The 16,553-nt window shown below is 44.0% G+C and overlaps 1 protein-coding gene across 4 annotated transcripts in view; it reads right to left on the reverse strand.

Moving 5' to 3' along the window:
• The window catches only part of TDRD3 (tudor domain containing 3), a 1,496,528-nt gene that overhangs the window by 225,359 nt on the left and 1,254,616 nt on the right, over window positions 1-16,553 (reverse strand). The gene's annotated exons all lie outside the window — the stretch shown is intronic.

Genomic DNA, 16,553 nt, shown 5'->3' on the forward strand with positions numbered 1-16,553 from the left:
CAATGGTCAGGATTATGTTGTTTTTGGAGGGTTTCACAGCCCGGATCGCCCTTGGATTCACTCGCCCCTGCCCCCAACTTTTTCAATCCGGCAGTTTCACACCCTTATTCTTTTCACTACTCCAACCCAATTGGCAAAATGCTCTTTGGAGGGTAGGGTCTACAGGTCCATCCTTAAGGGTAGGATGGAAAAGGCTAGTATGTGTTGGTCACTTGTTTCAGAAACAAGGTGTGTCTTCCAGTTCTTTGTTTCCAGCCTGGTGATGTTGTGGATTCTGGTAATGCACTGGCAAAATATTCTGTTGATGTGACGTAACGATGAAAATTCATCCCTTCTCCCTAAGGGGGATGACCCTCCCGTGAGGCTAGGGCGGTGAGCCTTCTCTGCAACACCCTCCCTAGTGGTATAGGAAAGTGGGCCCCCACTGGGAGAGACTCTCCTTAGGGGACAAGGACTCCCGTTCCAGTGAGGAACTCTCTTCACCAGTAAACATGATGGCATATATGGGTCTGTCAAACCCTGTCAACTATCAGGACTGAGCCGAAGAAGATAACTGATGCTATTATTCAGAAGAAGGAGAAACTGTCTCGTTAAGAAAAAGTGACCAATCCACTGAGACGAGTGAAAGAGGAACAATCGTTGAGTAAAAGTCAAAAAGGGGGACAAGAAGCGAGAGAGGAAGACGTCTCCAAGCAGGGGAGTTTCTCGGTTAACATGAACCTGATAAGAGGCAACACTTCAGGAGGATGCAGAGCTACACAAAATCCAAATCTGCTGGGAAGCAGCAGAGGCAACGCTGAGAAGTCAGTGTAACCAAGAGCCTGAGAATGGACAAGCCGAATGGTGCTTGAGAATTGATAGTGGCGTGACCACAAGAGAATTGTGGTGGTCAGCCAGCCCACACATCTATGCCGATAGCGTCACAGGGAAGCTACCACAAATGGAGCGTCTTCCTGTTGAGAATCTGAATAACAAAGAGGAGGAGCGATGAGAATATGCAAGAGACGCCTGTGGAAGTCAGCTCAATAGTTGGGTGGAGAAACAAAACCATTGCGGGACCCGTAAGATCCCCAAAGACGTTTCCTGGTGAGACAGAAGGTAACAGGGGAGGCACAGGAAGATCACGCTGAGTATTATACAACAGAAATAACTAGTCTCAATACTAATGAAAACAACCTGAAGATAAATCTATTGAATTTGAACTGTGATAAGATAATGAGTAGAGAAATCCCACTCTCAGAAGGAGAATTGCCTGGAAGTGAAATATTCTTGTTGAATGCGAACTGTGACCGTCTGAGAAAGAGAATTTTGATCCCTGAAGGAGAGGAGAATAGAAATGTGAAATCCTTGTTAAAACCGAACTGTGCAAATACAAGAAAAGAATATTAACGATCCTCAGACGAGGCGTCAAGGAGAGTGACAAACGCTTAACGTCAACATTAATGGACTTAAGTGTTTTGAATAAAAGACAAAGATACAGAGATACCTGAAGGAGGGAATAATAAAGTGAATAACTATTTTTCCTGGAAAGAAACAAATATAAAACCTGTGTCCCAAGCCGAAGAATGGGACCTGGGACCTAAGAAAGAGAGTATGAAGAGCTGAAGACCAAAGCGGTCTTTATGATAAATCAATCTGAATCAAGTAAGACAACATCTAAAGTGAAGAATACATGACGTGAGAAAAGCTGATAAAAAGAGTTACCAAGAACTATTGAAAAAGCACATATTTAGAAGACGAGAAAGGTGTCAATCGGACTACAGCCAATATGTCAGAAGAGTGTGATTTTAATTTGGTATAGGTGCAGAAATGGCTCCTGTGCTTCACCCTATGTTTAGGTGGAGCCTTACATTTATTAACTTGAAAACTGCGTTTAGTGCCAGTCGCATCCACTAGACTGATCAGTGAACTTGAAACACTGTCTGCTGGGCTTTACGACGACAGGGTGGCACTTATGGTGCACATTAATTTTTACAAAGGTGGGTCTGAATTGTTGCTTTGAAATCTTCTGATGTAGAATGTTACTGATGCATGACCCTAATCAAGACTCATTTGCCAAATAAATGTAGAGCGGATTCTCATTAATATGCAATTTTTGAGCTGGGAATTTTTGTAATTTGCACCTTTCATTCGAGATAGGAGGGGAAAAAAGAAAATATGTAAAGTATGCTGCTTTTTCCTTCCATTGTAAGACAAAGTTCATATTAACTAGTTGTATAAATTGCCTTCATTGTTTGAATGGCCTTAGATGAAGAGGAATTGGACAGTGTGCTTAAAATAAACAATGTTATGTATAAGGCAGATACATTCCTCATGGACATGCAACCTTTTCATGGACATAGTCTAGAGGATTGTCTACTTCTAACTGCAGATGAATGCCAACATGCGTTAGATTATTTTGCAAAGCAGCAGAAAAGACTCCACTTGAAGGGATTTTGGTCAATTCCACCAGAGGTGGAGCATCAATAATTCTTTTGCGGCTGTTCTTTTGTAGAATATCCACATAGTTGCTACACTGTATTTTCTCAACATAATTGTTAAGCATTATTGTTAGGATTATAATGCTATTGCTGAGGCTCAGATTGAAAGATGTGTGGTTCAGCATAACTTCAGAACTGCAGAAGGTTTTCCGATGTATATAGCAAAAGGCCCTCCATCAAAATCAAGGATCCGCAAAGGATATCTCCATATATAGCTATTAGAAAACAAAGTAACAGATCTTAGAGTAACATAAGTTCTGACTGAACCTTTGTTTCCTTGCAGCTTCTTCATTGCGTGCTCACTTCCCAGCAGTTGCCTAGGAATGTTGTTAGTCAACTTATGGTGGTGAAGTATTCAAGGCTCTGTGGACCATCGGCGGGTGGTAAATTTACAAACAAAGGTGCCATCACTTCTGGCAGTGGTTGTGCAATGCCTATGCAATGCCGTGAAACAAATGCTTCCACACTACCCATGCTCGGAGCATGAAATAAATGTCTGCAGTGCCCGGCTATTTTAAGAGAAGAAAAAAATGTGCATCTTAAACAGTGAATCCATCAGAACAAATTGGACACACCTATCCAAACCTTAATGCACATGATTTGTTAGAGAACAAAAATACCAGACATGTATAGCTATTTTGGGTTGTCTGGCATCCTCTATGAAACAGTTTGCCCTTAATACTCATTGCTGACAAGCCAAATGCTTTGGACTTACAAATTAATTTAAACATTCCTTTGCAAACCAACCAATACGTACACAGTAGCCAAGTACGTTGTACACATATGCATTAAAATTATTAACCTCTTCTGATGAAGTACTTTGAAGGTAGCATATTACCTGGTGGCAGGTGGAACAGTATTCTTCCCTCTGTGCCACAAAAAACGCAAATCTGCCTAAATTGTGTGGCGCATGAACTGATCTTAAACCCATTGATCCAGTGGAGCATATTCTTGTCCACTGAGTCAATTCATTTCGCTTTTCTGTTAGATAGCAATGTGAGAAAACAAATTGGACCGTTTATTTGTATTTGATTTAATTGTATAGCGCACCAGGCCCCCGGGCAACCGGGTGCATATCTTGGAGCAACAGGTACATGAATGGCATGGAATACAGTTACAATCAATCAATTAAATTCACAAGAGCAGTAAAGTACATAGCAGTTCAGATCGACCAGCAGATTGGCATGGAGGTAATTGTCAAAAAAATAAAAAATAAAAAATGTGGAGAAGATCAGATGGCTTGTGAAGGCAATTGGTCAAATGCAGCGGATAGCCAGAGCTTGGCTTTGTGTTTGAATAGGGTAGGAGATGGCAAAGTTCTAATGGCGAGTGGCAGTGTGTTCCAGAGTTTGGCAGCTAGGATTGGGAAGCTAGCACCTTCGGCTGTCTGTAGTTTGTATCTGGGGATTGTGACGCAATGTGCTTGGGAAGATCCGAGTGTCCGTGAAGGTATATACTGAGAGAACCGAGAGGCTACGTAGATGGGGGCCTGGTTGATTACACATTTGTGAGTAATGACCAGGGATTTCAGTGATATCCTTTGGGCAACTGAGAGCCAGTGTAGACTCTTCCTGGTTTCAGTGATATGTGCAGATCTAGGAATGTTGAGGGCCGCTCTAATAGCATTATTTTGAGTGATCTGGAGTTTGTTGAAGTTGCGTTGGTTGGTGCCTTGATAAAGTGCATTACAATAATCGAGTTTGGACATAACCAGAGTCCTAGCAAGTATACCTCAGTTCTGAGTGGAGAGGAATGGATGGCAGGCTGTGCTCAGCTTACATGTGTAGGCAGAGGCAGCGACAACCGCATTAGTTTGTCTATTGAGGGAGAGTGTAGAAACGAGGTAGATTCCCAGAGTTTTAGTTTCTTTGGATACTTTGAGGGAGTTGCCATCGATATTGAAAGTGTTAAACGCGGAGTCAAGCTTACTGAGTCTTTGTTGGGTGTCAAGGATGAGGAGCTCTGTCTTGTCATCGTTGAGACAGAGCTCGTGTTGGGCCATCCAGGCTTGGACAACTTGGTAGATGTCATTCAAGGCTTTAGAGTCAGCAATGTAGTCACCAGTGATAGGGATGAGTATCTGGGTGTCATCAGCGTAGTTGGTGTAGGTGACACCCAGATAGTCAAGCACATCACACAAATGTTTGGTAAATACATTGTAAAGTGTAGGGGATATACAAGACCCTTGTGGGACTCCACAGGGGACCAGGGTTGGATCTGCCGATGAGGTAGGTGAGAATACTCTCATATGTCTATTGTCCAGGAAGGAGCTAATCCAATTGGTGGCTTTTTCAGAAAAGTGGGCAGCTGATTTCAAATGATGGCAGAGGATTTGGTGATTGACCAAATTGAAAGTTGCTGAGAGATCCAGGAGTAGAAGGAGGGCCAGTTTGCCATTGTCTTTTAAATCCTCAATTTGAGTTTTGAGATCTAATAGGGCTGTTTCTGTCCCGTGCTTATGTCTGAAGCCAGATTGTCAAGTGCCAAGTACGTTATTAGTTTCCAGATACTTCTGTATCTGTAGGTAAGCTGCTCTATCTAGTATTTTTAGAAGGAACGGGACCGTGGTGATGGGTCTGTTGTTGGATGGTATTGATGGATCCAGTGTAGGTTTTTTCAGCAAAGGGATGACCCATGCGTCCTTCAGATTGTTAGGGACAATTCCAGAGTGAAATGAGGCATTGATGAAGGCGGTAATGAAGGGGGCAAGGTTGTGTGCCGATTCCTTGATGATCGATGCAGGGCAGGACTCACCTTGGCAGTTGGAAGGTTTTAGATTGCTAATGATTTTTTCAACCTCTAGGATGGTGAGAGGTACAAAGCTAAATGGGGTCTGGGTGAAGGCGGTGGTGGCCATCTTAGGTGCTGGGACTTTAGTTTGGGAGGTGTAAGAAGGGAGTTTTGTTTGGCATTGATTTTGGCTTGTAAGGTGGTTATTTTAGTGAGGAGAGCATTTTGGATATTATTGCACCATGTACTGTCTTTGCTGCATGTGTCTAGGATGGGCGAAGGGGATTCTAATTGTTTGAGAATTTTAAATAACTCCTTTGTTTTGGATTCTGCTTGCGAGATACGCTGGTTGTAAATCTCTTTTTTTGCTTGTATGATCGCATCCTTGTAATTAAGGGTTGCGATGAAAAGGTTGTCTTTGTTAGTCGCACATGGAAGACTTTTCCAGAGCGCTTCAGCCTTACGTTTTCCTTTGCGCAGTGCTCTAAGTTGCGGTGTAAACCATGAATTCAAATGGGCACGTTGTTTAGCTTTCCGTAGTTTGAGCGGTGCTATGGTGTCAATGGCTTTGAGCAATGTTTGGTTAAAGGTGTCCACTAGGACAGTGGGGTTGTTGTGCTGCGAGGCACAATTGTTAAGAAGAGGTAGGATGAGGGGGGGGAGTAGTTTGTCCCTAGTGATGTCCTTTTTGTTCCTTGTAGGAATAGGGAGGGCTATATTAGGTTTAGGGCAGGGGTTGGTGGCTGGTATATGAAAGATAATGATGTGGTGGTCAGACCAGGCACAGGTGGAGTTGGAGCTTATCGATGTGTTACAGTTTAAGTCTACAATCCAATCGAGTGTTCTACCCTTGTTATGGGTCGGTTCAAGAATGCGTTGCTGAAAACCTAAGTTAGGGATGATACTAGCAACCTCGGTGGCCATGAGATTCTTAGGGTCTGATAGGCCAAGGTTGATGTAACCCAGTAGCAGCACTTGGGAATCGGCCTTGGTGTTGTCAGTAAGGATGGATGTAATATCCTCCACGAAGGAGGTGAGAGGTCCTGGTGGTCTGTAAATAAGGTGTAGTGATGCTGTGTTGGTCGGTGATAGGGATAGTTTAACTGATAGAGATTCAGCAGAGCTAAATTGAGTGTTGGGGATGAGTCTCATATTGATGTTGTCCCTGTGAATAAATGTGACGCAGCCCCCTTTGGAGAGGTTGGATTGGCGGTAATTTCTAAGGATGGAGTAGCCATCTGGGATGGCGAGGGCCAGGAGCGGGCAGTGAGGGACCTGGCATTGATGAGGGCTCCCTTTAATTCTTTAATAGTGGGGGTCACAGGGTTGTCGGGTAGAGTCTGCGTGGTTGGCCGTGGGCTGGAGGTGTGGTGGTGGCGTGTGTTGCGCTGTGCGCATGGTATGTGAGGCAGTCTGGATCTAAGTCTGGCATTCCTGAGTTGGAGTGAGCAAGGTTGATTCGGTGTGGTTTTGTGGCGAAATGTTGAAGCCACAAGGCAGGTGCATTGAGATAATGGTGGGTAGAGTAGTCAGTGAGGGGGTTAGTTGTAATGTTGTGCATGGGTGTGAGGGGAGGGGAGGAGAGGTGAGTCAATGGTAGTGTACTGTGGAACATAGTGGGGGGAGTACGTACTGGGGTGGTGGTGGAGAATCTCAGCGATACCGAGAGATGGTGCACAATGTGTATTGACTAATTGCCATGTAATGACAAGGTGTGTGAGGAGGATGCTGGCAGAGGACCACAGCAGCATATCGTGACACAGGTGGCCTAGCGATTAGATTAGGTAGTGTGCTGTCGCTGTAGCGGCACAATGGTACGTGTTCAGGGGAGTGTAGTAGTACAGTATAGGTCAAAAACAATGCAGTTATACAGTGTGTGTCTAGTGGTTCTCAGTGTGCATGCTAGGCAGACATAAATGGGCACACAGTGGCAAACAGTAAGTAAAATGGCACAAGTCAAGTTTGGGTTTGTGTCAGGCTAGTCTTGACACAAAGGTGGTACACAGCGGTGCGTGGAGGTACTGAAGCTGAATGTTAAGGCCGACAGTAGTTCTAATCGTACAGCGGTTTGCAGGCAATAGACAGTTTCCAAAATATAATACATACAATGCATAAAATGGACAGGCAGCGTACAAGACCGTGATGAATGTAAGACATTAGCGGTGTCGCTGCTGCAAACATTAGGTCTAGATAGCGATTGTACAGGGTAGCGCGGTGGTTAAATGGAAACTAGGTAAGTCAGGGCGGTAGTACGGCAGGCGCAAGAGCATTACAGAGCGGGGCGCTCACTATTTTGTTATGAGTCGTACTGGGACTAGAATACAAGATATCAGATGCACTTCATGAATCTTACTAGTCTAGATGCAAACTTTGGCTAATCAACATTACTAACAAGGCATTTGGTTGTGGGCACAAATGGTGTCACAATTTCTAGATAAAGTCTTTGGCTAATCAATTTTAGTACGGGAATGATTACTTAAAACAAGGTGCATTCATGGTAATCTATTGCAGTAGTACGGCCTGAGGCAAGGTAGGTTGATGCGTTCAGGAAGGATGCTAATTATCATAAAACAGTAGCATCTGCTGGTTGGGCAGATTCAAACAGCCAGGCCATAGCTCAGTTCAGGTGAGCGGAAAATACTTAGTTTCGTTTTGAGAGAATGTATCCAGTGGGGAGATGGTTTCTCTGCGACTCTGAATGTGGGTAAGAGTGGCTACAATAGCTGCCCAGATAGGTTGCAGCTGAAGCGGTTGGGCTTACTGTGGGGGCCCATGTTTTATGGTATTTGGGCTGGTAAAAGCGATCTTGCTTGTAGGGGGTGCTCGTGGGTAGTGGTGACAGGAAGATAGGCTGTGTAGCGGGTAGAGAGGCGTTAGCTTTGGGCTGTACTCAAGGGTGCGCTGAGTTCGGTCGTCCAGGGGGTCTGACCCACGGCCCGGAAGGCATCAGACAGGTTCAGGACAGGAGATATCCTTAGAACGTGGTTCTTGGAACGGTGGACCGGCTATGCCTAGCGGTGTAGGATTGGAGCTGATGATGGTTTTTTAATATGCAAGGCATGCACCACCCGTGAATTTGCTGCTGGATGACCTAACAAATTCAGTGGGTACACATTTATAAGCCTGTATTCATTACAGATGGTGTTAATCTGGATACTTTGCAATATATATTTGATCATTACCTGGTATTTCAAATCTATGCTATCATGTATCTTGCTATCAAGGGCTACTTGACACTTTTTCCGTCAGTGTCTGGTACAAGGAATTTCCTCTGATGGTGTAACTGGCACATCTTCATTAAGAACCGCTACGTGGAAATGGCGACATCATCCGACTCCTGTTGATCTGTTAGCACCTCTACTACTAAGTTATCTTTTTAGGCATGTTCTTCAATAAAACACTGCCTTCCCTGGGACTAAGAGACACATTATTACCCACCTATTGGAGAATGAATATGCTGCTAAGTTTTAGCCTATTTTAAGGAGCGAATTAAGGAATGATTCAAAACATTTTACGCATTTGTGTCCCCAGGTGGCATGTTCCGACTCACCCACAGGGTCAGTGGAATTGTACTACTCCACAGTGTCAGCTAAGAAACGGTCCTTTCAGATAGAAAAACAAGACATCATAACCCTTATAAAGAAAGCAAGCACATCACGAGCACCGGGCCCAGACGGCCTTAGAAATATGATGCTTAAGGAGGAACCAGAGTTATGGGCTGACTTTTTAACATTATAATTTAAACAGGTTATGAAAGCAACTAAGTTCCACTTTTGATGGCAATAATCGTCCCCATCTTCAAGAAGGCGAATAGGGCTGATCCACCCTCTTGGACATGGAGGGCAAAATGTTTGCGTCTATAATGTTAGAAGGCATGAGCAAAAGGGTGGAGTCGGTGGGGAGAAATTACATATTCCAAGCTGGTTTTGTAAAGGGAGACGGTACATCTGCAAATGTGTTTCTACTGAACATCATGCAAACTCTTACCATGATGAGAAACTCATGGACATACTTATCATTCATGGACTTGGCCCAACCTTTTGATAGCATAGAAAGAGAATTATTGTGCAACACGTTGATCGAATGGGGCTGTCCGGGAGATTTGCTGAGAGCCATAAGAGCGCTCTATTCTGCCACCTCACCGAGGACGAGATTGGACAGGACTGAACACCTCTCTAGACCAATAATCACAAGCAAATGTTTGAAGCAAGGTTTCCCCTTGGCCCCTGTCCTGCTCAACATATTTATCTCAGACCTGGGTAGACCACCAAGTAGAGCTAGATCCTTTCCACCTCGACTGAATGGAAGTGCGCTGAACTGTTTATTACATGTAATGACCTGGTTCTCATGGATCAAACACCAACAGGACTCCAGCACCAGCTAGGTAAACATGCCCAAGTCAAAGGTTCTAATCTTGCGCTGTCCCTCAGCAAAGAGCATGGCGAGCTTTCGGTGGAATTTGAGCCAGGGGTTCTTAAAGGGTAGAGACATTTAAATACTTGGGCATGTGTATGAACATTAGCCCAGTGGATGCCCCGAGAGGAAAAACTTTAAAGGACAAAGTGAAAGATCTGGCAATGCAGGGACAGGTTGTTGAGAAAATACGACAGATATTCACTAACTCCAGTGCTGTATTTTTATAAACTAAAGATCATGGCTATTCTAACTTATGGCGCGGAAGCCCCTTTGCCCTACTGGCAAGTACATAGCCGGTTTTGGAAGTTTTATTCTGGCAGAGAGTACTTGCATTGCCCAATGGAGTGTCGATGATAGTCATCCGGCATGATTAAGGCCGTCTCTTGCTATATGCATTGGTGGTATGGAAACCCTAGCACTGTATCGGAAATGTCTGATCCAAGATGCTCAGGTTACATTCAAAATGATTGGTGACGTTCCTAAAAAAGAACAAACCTATTTGGAATGAGTGGAAGCACGCCTGTAGAAGCGTCCTATCGAAATTGGGCACGTCTGCGAACACATAGTGTTAAATCCAGTCTGAGTTCAACTTAAAATGTGGAAATTAGTGTTAGGAAAGATTTCATAATTGTATGTAATTTTCCCTCCATGTGTCAACCCCCCAAACGTTTTGCTGTTGTTTAGACACCATTGACTGACTTTGCCAGAGAAGCACAGCCTTCAGCTGCACTCCTCTGAGCTTTCTCTCACTTTTTATGGGGAAACTGACATGCCCTTAAAACAGTCAGTACTGGGAGACTTTGTTTCCCTTAGTCCTTTCCTCATGTTTCAACTTTTGTGTAACATGTAACAAGTGTGCAATGTATCTTCCCATACAGCACACTTGGGTCTATAGTCATTTTCCTAAGGCCCTAGAAACTCTTGCTGGACTTTTTATGAACTGTGCAGATGTGTCATGGAAAGGACTGGTGGCAGCTATCGTTTCACATTCTTTTTAACCCTTTCCTACCATGTTAACCGCGTTTGGCACAAATAGGTGGCCTGGCTCCAAAATGGCCATGCCACAAGGTTCTTTGTCCTGTCCTTTGGCCATCTTGCCCCTTCACCTTCCCCAGGTTGAGTCGACCCGGGTCAGTCCTTATTTGGGCATGCACTTTCCCGCGAATCCCAATGCTTTTGCAGGCTTCTGCATGCCTTGTGTGTGCGCTTCCAGGATGTGGGCTGGAACGTCTGGTTCCAATACACATTCTGGGTGCCAGAGAGTCTGGAGTGCCATGAATGACTTGGACCACCGTGCTGCGTGATTGGTCCACGTATGGAGTGTGTGTATTTGTGAGCAGATCCCCCATTGGGTCCCCTCCGTTTTGGCGCAAAGGGAACTTTGGATAAGAGGAGGCTGAAAACACCACTACCAGGTCGATCTCCTGAGTTCTCACTGAACAAAGGATAGGATCCAAGTATCCTGCAACAAGAAGCTGAGTCGAGAAACCGCTGGTGACCCGCTGGAAGGTTTGGCACCCTGAGCCCTCTGTCGTCCCGTGGGAGCCCTCTGCATCTGGTCGTCCTAGAAGGTCTGCGAAGACGCTTCAACCCATTGGAATAGTGGGACCAACTATTCTTGGCATCTTCATCAAACCCTGCAAGTAAGCTTTGCCTGGGCCAACCAGTAGACTGACCAGCTTACCCAGTTGCTTTGCTCTGTCACCGGCGCCGTTTCGAGGAGGCCCTCGAAACTTGGTATACTGCTAGCTGTGTGTCCATGGCACCCTCACACCGAATTGCGTACACTTGGCGTTCCCAGGTCTGAAGTGAGACGAGTGCGCCAGGAACGGAGTAGATGCGGTTAGCGTGTTGCCCTGCTGCGGCAACATCCTCTGCAAGTCCGCTGCATTTGTGACCCTCTGGCTCCTGAAGCCTGCTGCAGTGAAACTGGGTCGATTCATCCACCCGGAGCGGAGAAATCACCACGGTCCCGTTTGGGAATCATCGCTGTATCTCAGGAACTAAAAGGTGCTGAGACGTCCTTTTTGCCGCATTCGAACCTACAAGCGAAGTGGACTGACCTACCGAAGTTTGGGTCTGCTTGCTTCAGGGACCGGTGAGTACTCAATACCCCAACCCGTGTCCCCTAGTGCACGGGCCCATTTTTACACACGAGTGGCGCCCAAGGGTCCCTCTCATTTCCACTGCTAGTGCAAAATAGCGACTCCATCCCAAACTCTCGAACTGCCTCTGCCTTCAAGTGAAGGTCCTTCTTGAATAGTGGGAAATTATTCTGCATCGCCTCACCCACCTTCCCGAGCTGCTAGAGACCCCTGAAGAGACCCTGTTCTGCCCATTGGAACAACCGCGCGCGTTTGCATTGCACGTACTATTGAGCACAAGGCTCCTCTGTTCTTAGGGCTTGGACTGCCTCTTAGTTAGGTGTATTGTCGATGTCGAACTGGGCCTAAAGACTATCTGCACTGCCTGTTTCCTTCCCATCTAGGTGGTTGGCATATTTCGTGCATTTAAGCCTTTAGACCCCAATGGTCTTGTATATACATTGTATTGATAGTGTTGTGTTGGTTTACTTAGTGTTACTGTGATTATTTTGCTATGGTCTATGTTACAAAGGCCTTGTAATAAATGTGTCTATATTTTTGATATAACACCTGTCTGGAGTAATTTGTAAGTGTCTTTGCTCTGTGTGCTCATTGAGGTCCTTCAGTCACCCTCAACCCTCCTGAGACTTAGTCTTGACCGCCTGCCATTGCTACCCTGATTGGTCTGGCTTGTCCAGAGGTTACCCTGTTCCAAGAAACTAGGTTGGCCTTCTGAACCTATGCCCCTCCAGGTCAGAGTTCATAAATTCTTCTTAACAAGTGGACTGGATTGAAATGCAGGAAGTGAGGAAAGAATACTAACCGTTCAATCCGTGCAATATGGGTTGTAGATCTTTCAACACCATGCCGAAGGATCTGCTTACATTTGCTAGTAGTTACTATCGAGCCCCATTTCTCAGGTTTCGATTGAACCTCTAGCCTACAAGAGTAATCATATTTATTAGAAAGACAAGTGGAGAAAATCTATATGTAGATTTTGCAGTCACCAGAAATATTGAAACATTCCAGCACCTTATGCTTATTTTGCACAGGCTTAACAGAGATGTGCACACAATATCTGGGGAGATTCAGTGGTGGAATATCCTTTTAATAGGGGAAAGACTTCCCTTGGTTTTAACTAAAAAAATAAGGTTTTTAGATGAAGTATTTAAGGAACGTAATACATTGGAATGATGTATACTTTTTATCTATACAAAATAGGTTTAGGATTTTATTTGTTGCCTGTTTAAAGTGATGGAAATTGTTAAGATTGTATTTTATGTGAATAACGACGGTAAAAGGTTCTAATCAAATGCCTAAATAAAGAATAAGAATAAACAGTGTCAATATTTCAAAGTATAACATTGCATCATCCCCAGAGAGGTTTACTTTCACAACAATGTGCTCGTGCAGGGAGCCACACAAGAGCATACAAAGACGCTGCTTCAACTTTTACCCTCGACTAGCAAGAGTGGTCTAAAGCTAAACCGGGACATGTGTTTCTTCCAACAAGGCTCAAAAGAATATTTGGGTTACATCTTATCTGAGAAAGGTATTGCTCCAACATTCAGCCTAGTGATGCCATTCACGATGCTCCCCAACTCTTTTACTACCTCAAATGGCTGGTAATTTGCTATCTACAAACTACTAATGAATGTGGAAAGGGGAAATAGGCAGAAACTTCAGAGACGAGGATTGGAACAAGGCCATTCGAGTACTCTTCAAAATGTACAACTTTGCAGAATCAGGAGCTTCAATATAAACTATTACAGAGATGACACTATACACTCAAACTACCCGCAAAGTTCCTGCAGAGATCACACCAATGTTGCGGAAGATGCGGAAACGATGAGGCTTCGGACGACAGTTGGGAGGACGATTCAACAGATGAAGAGCCTGGTCCTACTCGCATGGAGGGAGTTTCCACCTGGTGTACCTGCAATCGGTGCGCGCTAATGCCAACCGAGGAGTAGAACTACTGCTGCCGAGAAAACTCTGGATGCTTGTCCTACATATCGCAAGGCGTGCCACGGCCGCAATGTGTTACCGAACTGCCAGACTTCAGGGCAGCCTGCCTCACACGTTCCGTGTTGAGGATTTTGATGGTGCTTATGCACAAACTTCGCGCAACAGTTCGCCCTCGGAATCCAAGTAACGAGTACGTATACTCTGGTTGTGATGTAACTTAGGCCACTAGTATTTCAAGGTTGTCTCCTACATTGTCGTAACTTCAATATATCATTGTCAAACCAATTTAGTCTTGGAATTCTCTAGTAATATTCGTATAATAGTCGTTCAATATTGTACAGTGTCTATGTAGCATTTGCACTGGCAACAATGCCATTGGATACAAGAATTGTCATTGGCAACTAAGGTTTAATACACTTATATTGGTCATTTAAAAACAGTTTGCATCTTTCTCTTTCACAGGTGGTACAGGCTGGTGGTCTATCGTTCATACACATGGTGGCTTCATGGGAGGCTTGGACACCGTGTTCGACGAGTTATACCCGCCTGTGCCGTTGGTGCCATTAGAGACACATTCCCGAGCGGCAGCGGTCAATACAGGGGATTTTCCCTCACTGTGCTGCAATCTGAACTTTATAATGTGTAGTACATTTGTGCCATAAAATTAAGAAACAAAATAAAGCACTACAGAATTTTTATCAATGGTTGTTTCAGTTTTTCAGTGAATCAAGTGCGTCTCCATTCAGCAGTGTTCCGGGCCTGGTCTGCACACTTCAGACCCATCAATCCCCCCTCCATTATCAAAGTCAGTTGGCACCAGTGGATGTGTGCTGCCAAAGGGGGCTGTCAGGGGCGGGAACGGCCAATGTGCCAAACACCATGTACACTTCAAAGGTATCTTCCGCACAGGGACCATTCTACACATGGCCTATAAAGACCCTGTGTCTCCAGGCAGGATCCCCTGAAGCAGACCGCGCCCTTGCAATCCACATAAGACCATGACATATACACGTCATTCATTCACATACACACCCTCTTTTCTAATTCTTTATAAACCACTTGATATTTATCATGAGAGCATCTTTGAGCACTGCAAGTCAATTTGTGAACGTGCTACCTGAGAACCTCGGTGGCCACTGCAAATCTGCTTGTCGTCGTGCTACCTCAGAACTTCTGTGACCACTGCAAATCTGCTCGTCGGCGTGCTACCTGAGAACTTCTGTGATCACTGCGACTCTACTCGTCGTGCAACCTGTGAATATCTCCCTGTTCTCCTGCCACTAACTACCCTGCTTGCTGAATCTAACTGTTTGTTGGTCAAGGTAAGGGCATGTCTCCTAATCAGATCTCCTTGATCTCTAAATTTCTATCTATTTCGAGCAAACATACCCTGTAGTGTTATGTTCATTCGTCTCATTGCCATTGACTTGAGTTTAATTTGTTATGTTATCGATATATCAATTGTCATCAGTGTCAATTGGCATCGAATTGCATCCTTAGCGGACCGTGTCAATATTATAAGCATGTTTCCTTTTGACGCACGATAGTACATTCAAGGGACGAGTAACATGTTCTGATTTTCGTCATATTAAAGAATTGTTTATGAAAGTTATCCTATAATACAGCCGCTCACGTTACGCTGGTTTTGCTGTGGTGACGAAAACATACCTTGCATAGAAGAATGTATGGTATTATCCTTCTTTCTCACGTTTTTATGCAAAGTAATTTTCGAATAATGTTGACTTTTTTTTGCAGATTTTACAATGCCTGCATGTGCGATTTTCGGTTGCCCTTCTAAGACCCATGAGAAATCTGAAGGCACTACAATGCATGTATTCCGAAAAGACTGTAGATCGAATAAGAGAATGGGTCAGATATTGCAGCTATGCACTGGAAGAGCTTGAAAGTAGAGTCAAAGATGTCTTGGAGGACAAGAGGGATGATCGATTCTGCATCTGCAGCCTGCACTTTACCCAGAATATGTACGACCCATCCATGTACACAAAGAAGAATCAACTCAGAACGACTTGAAAATTGCTCCCAAATGCAATACCAACTATTTGTTCACATGCCGCGTTAGGTGAGTCACGGTTCCGGATTTTGTTGTAGCTCTTGGGGTCATGAACAGGTAACTAAATGGACGGATTGGTGTTTTAGGTGTTTTTGTCCCTTATAATACTTTTCATATTAGTAAGATTGCATTGCTTTTTAAATAAAGACCATTTTGATAAATATCTGTCCTTGGTTTTAGAAGCCTCATAGAAAATTGATTTATGGGCACAGATAACTATGCTATAGTGTCCTTTGAAATAAGCATAATGTTTTCGTAATCTGTCTACTTACATGCCAATTTTTAAGATTAGAATTTCTAAATCAAATAATATTTTCCCTTTACAACTGCATGACTATGCACTGAATATGAAGGAGCAAGATTCAGCATCCATGTCTTGCCTGGAGTCAACAACCACTTTGAGCGCGTATCAGGTAATCTTACTTAGCTATTCAGTTCCGGAATTGTTTTATGCATGGAATTTGAGATAATCTGATCATATTTACGTATCGTGTCATTCATTTACACAAGGTTTCATTTGTGGATTGCTATTGATATGTACCAATGTCTGCATCACAATGTGTGTATTCAATTTAAATGTTTTCATCCATACTAATACAAGTACTGTGTTTCAGGGAGCTGCTGAAGCTTCGACTTCAAATATATCATCCCTTGTAGTTAATCCAGAGCCAGATGGATGCGTACTGACAGTTCCATCAAACAAGATAATCTCATCATATTTACGTATAGTGTTGTTCATTTACACAATGTTTCATTTGTGTTTTTTTTATAGATATGTACCATTGTCTCTGTCACATTGTGTGT

Source organism: Ambystoma mexicanum, chromosome 7q, assembly GCF_040938575.1.
Source record: "Ambystoma mexicanum isolate Mex_15411 chromosome 7q, UKY_AmexF1_1, whole genome shotgun sequence".
In the NCBI taxonomy this organism is placed as follows: Eukaryota; Metazoa; Chordata; class Amphibia; order Caudata; family Ambystomatidae; genus Ambystoma; species Ambystoma mexicanum.